The following is a 10,485-nucleotide window of genomic DNA, read 5'->3' on the forward strand; positions in this document are numbered from 1 at the left end:
CCGAGGAACCGAGGACCCCAGGACCCCAGCAGTGAGTTAGCTGCTTCAGTGTCTTTTCAGAGCTAGCCTAAGGTGAGTAGAATGGACCTTTATTTCCAAAGCAAATAAATAAATTCGAGCATGTTCATGCATCACGAATGCCATGTGATATATTAGGTTGTTTGCATTAGAATTCACGAATATGTTGCATTGCATAATATTATGATGATGTGGATGAATGTTGGATGATCCTTTAGCCCTCACTATGATATGATATGATATGATATGGTGATGATACGGTATAAAAGACCAGTGAGGCCCATTCTACGCCCCTGGCACTATGTAAGAGAAAGACCAGTGAGGCCCATTCTACGCCCCTGGCACATTGGAATGTTATGTTATGTTAATGTAAGAGAAAGACCAGTGAGGCCCATTCTACGCCCCTGGCACATTGGAATGTTATGTAGAGGGCTATTGGTGACAAGTTCATCCTTGATTGTGATTTGTTTGTGATGTGATGCATTCCATGAGATCATATGTTTTTAAATATAATGTTTTACTATTCTGCTCACTGGGCTCTAGTAGCTCACCCCATTCCCTTAATCCCCCAGGTTTGCAGGTACGAGACAGTCCGGGAAGTCAGCTAGAGTAGGAAGTTTTATGTATGTAATAACTAGTAAGTGGACATGAGAAAGAATATGATGTAATGAATAGTGTTGAACAATCATGTAATGTAATGTAATGATGTTTATTGAGGTTTAGAGTTGTGCTTGACCCTAGTATGTATGGTTAATCCCTTGCGTATACATGATCTATGTAATGTGTTAATGATGTTTATGTAAACCAAGTTTAATGTATGATATGTTACCCCATTTGAGCATTTGATGAGGGCTCCAGTGTGGGGTTTTATATTTATGGTTTTGTACATGCACAAATTAAGCTTGGTGAATGAAAGAAAAAGTTTAAATTTTTATGTAGATGTATGATCATGTATGGGATTAAACATGTATACAGGATGTATGATATTTTATTGATTAGGATTGGCGGAAAAATTAATTAGGCTGGTGTCCAAGTTCATTTAATTTCTAAATTGCTGCCACAGACAGTTTTTCAATGTAGTCAGTCCAACTTCGTGGGAGAGTGGCATCCAAGCGTTGTTGTATGGCTGAGACATCATCTGTCCCTCCAAATATACATATGTAAAAATCAAAAAGAAATATATTATTTAGCATTATTTTTTTGTAGTTCAAGAGTTAATTTGATTTTTTTTTTTAGTCTAAATTATCTCCTCATGTAACATTATTTAAATAAATATTACATACATAACTATTTTTATAATTTTCAAAATATTTTTATTATCATTATTTTAAAAATTATTTCTATATTGCTAGTGGTAGATTAATATAAAATAGAGAATTATTAAGAAATTAAAGTACTTATGTAAAATAAAAAAATAATTTTGCTACTTTCAATACTACTCTTTTAATTATATAATTTTTGTTTATTTTTCTATTTCACAAAAATCAAAATATTATAGTTATTTTAATTAATTTTTTTAATTAACTTTTTAATTATATTCAGTTTTAATATAAAATAGGTGATGATCTAAGATCTAGAAAATAGGATTTTACAATGGGTTTGTGGATTTAGTAAAAACTTTTTTCTAGAGAATGGTAAGGGGTGTAAACGAATCGAGCCGAGCCGAGCTTTGAAGAGCTCAAGCTTGGTTCGTTAAAATTTTTTCGAGCTCGAGCCGAATTCGAGCTTTACTCATATCGAACTCGAGCCGAGTATTAAGAAGCTCAAGTTTGGCTCGTTTAGCAAACGAGCTTAGACGAGTCGAGCTTTTATCGAGCTGAGTCGAGTTTTAATCGAGCTGAGTCTCGAATAGTTCACGAGTAATTTAATTTATTTACATGTATAATGAGTTTTAGTTTAAAACTAATAAGTTTAAAACTAAAATAATTTTAGTTAAATAAATATATTTACAAATTAGCATGTAAACTTATAAAGATGAGTTTTTAAATCTCAATGATCCAAATATATGCAAGTTTAAGAGTGTAATTAAATTATATAGAGCTTAATTTTAAAAAATTTAGATTTGGCTCATTAAAGTATATGCAGGGTTTGAGTTTATTTCTCTTATGATAGTAATTTCAGTTTGCTTAACGAGACTGTTCACGAGCCTATTCGCGAGCCTACTCATGAACTCAGAAACGAGCCGAGCTCACGAGCCTTAACGAGCCGAATACTATGGAGCTCAAGCTTGGCTCGTTTACCAAACGAGCCTAAAAATTAAGCTCGAGCTTGGCTCGTTTAGAAATCGAGTCGAGCTCGGTCGAGCTTTTATCGAATCAAACCTCGAATAGCTCACGAACGGTTTGGTTCATTTACACCCCTAAGAATGGTATTTCCTCCCTTTTATACTCTTTTCTTTCCTCATGCGAGATGGCCATTCCGCTATAGGACCACCTACCCCTTGTTACAGGTTCGTACGTATAGATGACCTCAAGACCATCCATGTGTCAGGCAATCATTTAATTCCCTTCGGCGCGTGAGTAGACAAGGCTGCGAAATGATTAGACCCTCAATCATTTCTTCCCGTGTCCAGGTTTAAGGAAAATAGACCAAAACCCAGGAAGGTCTGGTTTTAAGGCTGAACTGGGCTGGGCCGGTCTGATCAAGTGACTTAAATAGAAGTTCAGTCTGGAGGATGAACGGGTTGGGCCCGGCTTATTCGAGGGCTTAGGAGCCTCCTAGTTGTGGGCTGCTACTATCGGCCCGGCCTCATGATGGGATGGAGAAACCCAGCGGTCATCAATAGGAAATTAAGTTTTATTGGAAAAATAAAATCATTATTAGTAACGTATTATTTGAATTAAATATTAAGAGATATTTTAAATTTTTATTTTAAAAATAAATTAATTAATTAATGAAAAATTATATTGAAAATAAAATAAAATAAAATAAAATAATCTTAGAATAAAGTTATAATAATAAGTTTATATATTAATCATAATAAAAAAATAACTATATTTTGAGAGAGTTAAAAATAAAAAGATAAATAAAAAATATAGAAGGAAGGGAATAATAATCAGTGTTGTACATCATTTTTAAGTTTTCAAATTTAATCAAATATCTTATTAAAATAAAAAAAATTTGAAAGAAATGAATTTTATTTTATCAAATTAAATTTATATTTTTAAAATAATTTTAGTAATATTAATGTGAATATGGTGGAGTATCTATGGGAATTGGTTTCATCATACAACATCAGATGGTTTTGCAGCTCTCCATTTCATCAATACACGGTGTGATGTTGCACGAGGAATTCCCATTACCATACCACCTTTTATTGATCGAACTATTCTTCATAGCCGAGTCCCACCAACTCCAAAATTTGAACATATTGAGTATCATAAGCCACGATCCAAATCTATGAATTACAAGAAAATTGCATTGAAATCTTTAAGATCACAGCTCTAACATCTTCAAACCTTGAAAAACAAGATAAAGAACGGATGACTATGGGTTTCTGACACTCGAACTGAGACCATATCTTAGAGAAGAAAATAAGTCCAAAGTTTAGTAGATTCTATTGAGCATGCCAACCCATCAGCGCGCCATTCAGTACGTGATTAAAGCAGGTTGGACTGGTCCAAGACTTGGATCCATCAGAGAAAAGTCTAGTATGGGTGACGTGACAGGAGATAGAAGAACAGGTCTAATTACTCCGCAGCTCTATCAGCATATGTACTGGAAGGAAAGTGACAGGAACATGTGGCACTGTAGCAGGATGACGGTTATGCATCGGACAAGAAAAAGAAAAATAAAGGAAAATACGTGATCTCCAAACTAAAATTAGATACACTCTTATAACCCTATTTTCTCTAAATTTTAGAATATTAAGAACATTCATGGCAAAGCAAAATACACTAGCTATCAAATCATAATTGCACATATATGGCACTGCACGTCCAAGGCACGTGACTTGCCGAATGATCAACGGACCAAGTTGATTATAGTCTTGAATGCAAGGTCTAATAAACTGCATCCTCCAACTCCAGCCGGTTATTTTGGCAACGTAACGATTTTTGCTACCCCCATTGCCTTATTTAGAGGACACTGTGAAAAGAATCAATAAGGAAATAAGAAAAATAGATGATGAATACTTGGAATTAATTACTGGATGACTTAAAGCCTATCATGCGAGGTGCACATGCTTGTCTATGCCCGAACCATAGCATTGTTAGTTGGATGAGGCTACCTTTCTATGATGCTGATAATGGAATGGGGAAACCCATTTTTGTGAGGCCTGCAAATCCACTTGAAGGCAAGAGATACATACTGCCAAGTCCAAGTGATGATGGAGGTTGGCAATTGGCCATATGCCTACAGGCAGATCACATGCAAGCCTTCCAAAATTTGTCTTATGAGTTTTGATTTCTTATGCATGTCCAATGGTTTGCATCATCTTCTTCCTTCTATTTGAATTAAACATTCCAAAAATTGATTTCATGTTTTGAGATGTTGAGATTACTAACCCGATGATATGACGTTGGATTTTCTTTTTCTTTTTTATTTCGTATGGTTGTAGGTTTTTCACCTTATTATTTTATTTGAATATATTTTTTTTTATCATGAAACCACTTAACGTGATAAATAATTTAATAATTATCAAAATTGAATTTAAAATTTTTTAGAATGATATTAGTTTTATAATAGTATTATAAAAATTAATATACATTAATAATATGAATAATTACTATTAGTGATATATAAAAATAATAATAATAATAATAATTAAAAAAATATTTTTAGTAACAGTCCATACTATTTTTTTAACACTCATCATAATTTTATTATAAAATAAAATTTTTACTATTAGTTTTAATATTTATATAATAAAAATAAAAGAAAAATCATAAGTCACCTTCATTTTTTTAAAATAAAAATTAAAAATTAAAAACAATAAAATCTAAAACTTTTTAAATTTATTTAAATCTACCTCCTATCAAATTAAATATATGAAATTACTCGTTAGGACACGTTTTTCTAGAAGAAAAAGACAACCAGCTAAAGCCAACAGAGAGGTTTTAATTTAGGATTGTGGGCAGTTGAAGCCATCCCTATCTATGCATGAATTGTCCTTTTATTATCCACAGATGTGTAAGAAAGGGAAATTATTTGATGCATATATATAACTCAAAACCAATAAATCAATATGAATAAAAAAATTAAATATTTACTTTAAATTCACATCAATATTTAATATATTTAAAATTTTTATTAAAAATTTATTTTTAACAAGAAAATTTTCTTATTATAAATTAAAAAAGTAATTGTTAATAATAATTAATGACAATAATTGTCTGTTATTAAAGTTATTGTTAGATTTTATTTCATTAAGATTTTTAATAAGAGTGTTACAATATGGTCATTATTATTAATAATAAAAATATTAAAACTAATCAATATAAGTACCAACTGCTATTACTATCATTAATAATTATTAATTAAAAAAATTATGATCGTTAAACTTAAATATTTATTTCAAATACAATAACGATTAATATTTATTGTTAATATTTAATGATAAAAATATACCATCGTTAAAAATGATAATCTTTTATAAAAGATAATACCGTTGTTAAATTTTAAATTAAATAATTATTATTTTAAAAATAACGATTGTTGATACAATCGATAATAATTATTAAAAAAAATTATGATCGTTAAATTTAAATTTCATTACTGTTATTTCAAATATAAAAATTGTTAATATTATCATTAATATTTATTAACCACATAAATAATTCATTGTTGAAAAAATAATTACTATTAATTAAAAAATATGATGATTAAATTTTAGTGACAGTAAATATTATTATTTAGTAAATAAATGATAATAATAAAATAAAAATTATTAGTACAAATTATAAATATTTATTAAAAATTATATTAATTATCATTATTTATATTTCAATATAACCAAATTGAATATATAAAAAATAGTAACGGATTAAATTTATTTTAAATTTATTTATTTATTATTTAAATAATTTATTTATTTAATAATTGATTTAATAATTAATTTAATAATAAATTTTTATCTTTTTTTTAATTTTTTTACTAATAATTTAATAATTAATTAGTAATAAATTTTAAAATTAATTATTAAATTTAAAATAATTTAATTAAGTACAGATTTGATAACCAATTTATTAATTTATTACTACACTATAAAAATTAATAATGAGGTACAAAATTTATTATAAATTTATTATTAATTTATAATAAATTCAAATTTATTATTAATATTCATTATTATTTTAATCTATTATTGTAGTGTGATTGTAGTAGCAGTCAAAGTAATAGTTGAGGTGATTAGGGGTGAGCATTCGGTCGGTTCGGTTCAAAATCGAATCGAACTAAATAAACCGAAAACAGAAATTTTAGTGTTTATAAAAATTAAATCGAACCGATTTTGGTTAGAAACCGAATCGAACCGAACCGGTCTGATTCTGTTCGATTCGGTTCGCTTTGATCGGTTTCGATTTTTAATAATTTTTTATTTTTTACATTTTATTTTTAATATTTTAAAATTTAATTAAAATATTTTAATTTTTATATGATTTAATTTAAAAAATATATTATTATAACTAATCGGTTCGGTTCGATTCGATTTTTTCAATTTTTTTCTAATCAAAACCAAATTGAACCGAAATAACCGAAATTTTTAAAATTAAAAATTGAATCAAACTGAAATGTATAAAAAAGCGAACTAAATTTTTAAATTAATTCGATTTAATCAATTTTTTTTATTTGAATAGAATATGTTCATTCTGTAGGTGATTGTGGTAATAATCAGAAGATAGAAGTGGTGGCAGTAGTGGAGGTCTTTGAGTGGTAGTGGTAATCTAATAAGGGGGTATGAGCGACGGTGTTGATAATAAGGGTGATAGCAGTGGTAATAGTAATGGAATGATGGTGTCAGTTACTGATATAAATTGAAGCAATTAATGATGATTACATCCATTATTTTTGTGTATAATGATCATTAAGATGTAATTGATTATATATGATTTTCTTTTTTTTTTAATTCATAATTAAAAATTTAGGGAATAAAATTGAAATTTTTTAAATTTATTTAGATATATTTAATAATAATTTAAATTTACTAGTGCGATTATATGATGTTAATTGTCATTCTATTATCAAACAAAATAATTACATTTGTAATCATTAAATATTTTATTATTTAATATATAAATTGAAAGATTCATTAATTAACGTTTTAATTTTATAAAAAGTTTAGTGATTCGTATTTTTATATTTTAAATATTTTAAATTTTTTTAATATTTAATAATTAAAATTAATGAATAAACTAAATAATACACTTTTTAAAATATCAAAAAATATTTTAATATATTTTTTAAAAAATAAAAAACAGTAACTTATAAATTTCTTTATAATATAAAAACTAAATAATAAATTTTTCTTCTAATATTTTTGCCACTTCTATTCATGTCACTCTCCCTCCTTCTGTTCATCTATCTTTCCCTCTATCCATTTCTCTTTGCTTGCTCCCTTTTGTTCCCTTCTCCACTTTCTTATTCAGCTGATCCACATCATAATGCCCAACCTGTAATATCTATAGCTTAAGCTTTGCCATCGCATTGGACTCCTGATGCGTTGCAAAACTGACATTTTTTTCCTTATTTAATTACTTGATTTTACTGTAATTGTGATATAAATATTTAATTTTAATTTGAATTTAATTTTATACAAATTTATGAGCAGAAATTGAGAAAAATGAAGAAAAAAAGGCTGAATTAAAGGATTTTTTATACTGGGAGGCTACAACCTTGACCAAACCTGTAACACAATGTAATGGGGAGATAAGATAGATTTTGCCACCTAAACAAGTATAAGATCAGCTTCAAGTGGAGTCAAATCAAATCAAACTCAATTAGATGAGAGTAAAAATCATATTAGGACAGAGATAAGATGAGGATAGAGATAAGATAGGGATAATAGATTTTATTTTAAATTTTATCTTTTTATGCCTATATAAAAGCTCATAGCATTCAACCTGGAGAATCATATTCTACCTCTCACTCTCATTTCCTCCCTTGTTGCCCCCACCTTCTCCATCTTCTTTTCTTTTTCTTCTTCTTTTACTTAGTTGTTATAATTTTATTATGGCCATGAGTGGCTAAACAATTTATTTTCAGTTGAAAGTTAAATTAATTTGAGGTTTGTTCAAGTTGTGAGGTTATGCACTACAACTCTCTTCATCTTATTTTTATTTTCTATTAATTTCTGAATTCGAGGAACACCACCTCCATTGTTATTTTTTTGAGAATTCAAGAGGCCCATTGAATCTCTTGGGAAGACAACATATTGCTAATTAATCTAATTAAATCTATAATTGTTTAATTGGGTTAATAACAAGTAGCAATTAATATATTAGTTTATATTAAGAAATTAGTAGATTTGATTTAAATAAAATGCGTGTTTTTATCGATCAAGTTTGAGTTCTTCTCTTTTAATGCAGTTGACTAATTAAATATACACGGGTGTTGGGATTGTTAGTTAACTAAGAATTAATTTAAGCGCGAAATGGATTAATTTATTCATAAGGAAGAATTGGTGGGATTCGCGTGTTTGACCACTATAACCAACCAATAGATAATAATATGAAATATTTTGTTTCTAACCAATGATCAACTGCAAAATACCTCAATTTGATTACCTTCAGCTGAAAGTTTTTTAACTATTTGTTTCTTCAATTTCAATTGCATTATTTATTATTTTTCTTTTAAGTTTATTTTTATTGGCTTGCCCAAGGCAAAACCCCTCTCCTCAAAAAATTATCTTCTTCTCACTTTTTGAATTAAACTATTCTCTATTTCAAATTAGCCATCTAAATTAAACAAGATTAAGGTCTATGTGGGATCGATACTCACTTACCCTGTCTACAAGTTCTTGTCAATTGAGAAAAGGGAAGTAAATTTTAAATTGACGGATTCGACACCCGTCAAATTTTGGCGCCATTACCGGGGACCTCTAACAATTTGTTTTTATTTTTATGACCAGATCTAAGAATAGCAGGATTTAATTTGATCCAGAAATTGAGAAGACTGTAAAAAGGTTGAGAAAAGCAACCAAGTTGCAAAAACAAGCCAATTCAGGAGCCTCTCAATCATCTGCCCGATCCCCTCTGTGCACCGAAGAGACCTCATCTTCAACACCAACCGAGCCTCCAGTTGACACAAACCAAAGAGACAATATGGCCGCAGCTGCTGCCGCTGAAGAGCAACCCCTTTGCATCACATACCCAATATTGAATGCACCCTTGGAATTACGAACATGTATGATTCATATGTTACCAAAATTCCAAGGCTTGGAGAATGAAGATCCTCATCGTCATATAAAAGAGTTTTATGTGGTTTGTTCAAGTATGAGACCACAAGGTATAACTGACGAACAAATAAGGTTGGTAGCTTTCCCTTTCACTTTAATTGAATCTGCTAAGGATTGGCTCTACTATTTGCCCCCAGGTTCAATCACCACTTGGGTGCAAATTAGAGACTTATTCTTAGAAAGATTTTTCCCAGCGACCAAAGCATCATTAATAAGAAAGGAAATAAGTGGAATTAAACAAAGAAAAAATAAACTTTACATGAATAAGGTATAAGAAATTAATTGCAAGTTGTCCAAAACATGGAATCACTCCAAGACAACTTAACCTTCATTTTTACGAAGGACTTTTGCCATTAGAACGAAGGATGATTGATGCTGCTAATGGAGGTGCCATTTCAGAAATGGAACCTGAAGAAGGTAAAACCTTAATCTCTAAAATGGCTGCCAATTCTAGACAATATGGCCAAGAAGAGGACATTCCAAGAAATGCCAATGAAGTAAGTATTGCATCTTTAGATTTTAAAATTTCACAACTAACAGCTGCAATTCAACAATTGGCTGCAGGGAACAATGCACGAACTTGTGGCATTTGCAAACAAGCAGATCACCCCACAGATATGTGTCCTATCCTTCAAGAAGGAGAGCAACAGGTAAACGCCATTGGAGGGTTCAATGGACAACAATTCAATGGACAACAAATGAAGTATGACCCATTTTCAAGCACTTACAATCCAGGGTGGAGAGATCATCCAAACCTTAGCTATGGGAATAGACAACAGAACTTCCAGCCAATAGCAAACTATCAAACTGCAAAATCAGGTATGTCTCTAAAATACATTGTTCAATCCCTTGCTAATAGCACTCTTGCTTTTCAACAGGAAACGAAGTCAAGCATTCAAAATTTGGAGAATCAAATGAGCCAACTTGCTACATCAGTAAGCAAGCTGGAATCACAAGGGAAACTGCCTTCCCAAACCGTGCCAAATCCAAAATAGAACGTAAGTGCAATTATGCTGTGAAGTGGGAAGGAGTTAGAATTTGCCAGCCCGAAGAAGCTTGCCCAAGGCAGTAAGGCA

The 10,485-nt window shown here is 29.8% G+C and overlaps 1 pseudogene; it reads left to right on the forward strand.

The window, feature by feature from the left end:
- The first annotated feature begins 3,583 nt into the window (after positions 1-3,583).
- On the forward strand, positions 3,584-4,422 carry LOC110617822 (annotated as a pseudogene).
- Positions 4,423-10,485: the final 6,063 nt, after the last annotated feature.

This window comes from Manihot esculenta, chromosome 6 (assembly GCF_001659605.2).
Source record: "Manihot esculenta cultivar AM560-2 chromosome 6, M.esculenta_v8, whole genome shotgun sequence".
Lineage (NCBI taxonomy): Eukaryota > Viridiplantae > Streptophyta > Magnoliopsida > Malpighiales > Euphorbiaceae > Manihot > Manihot esculenta.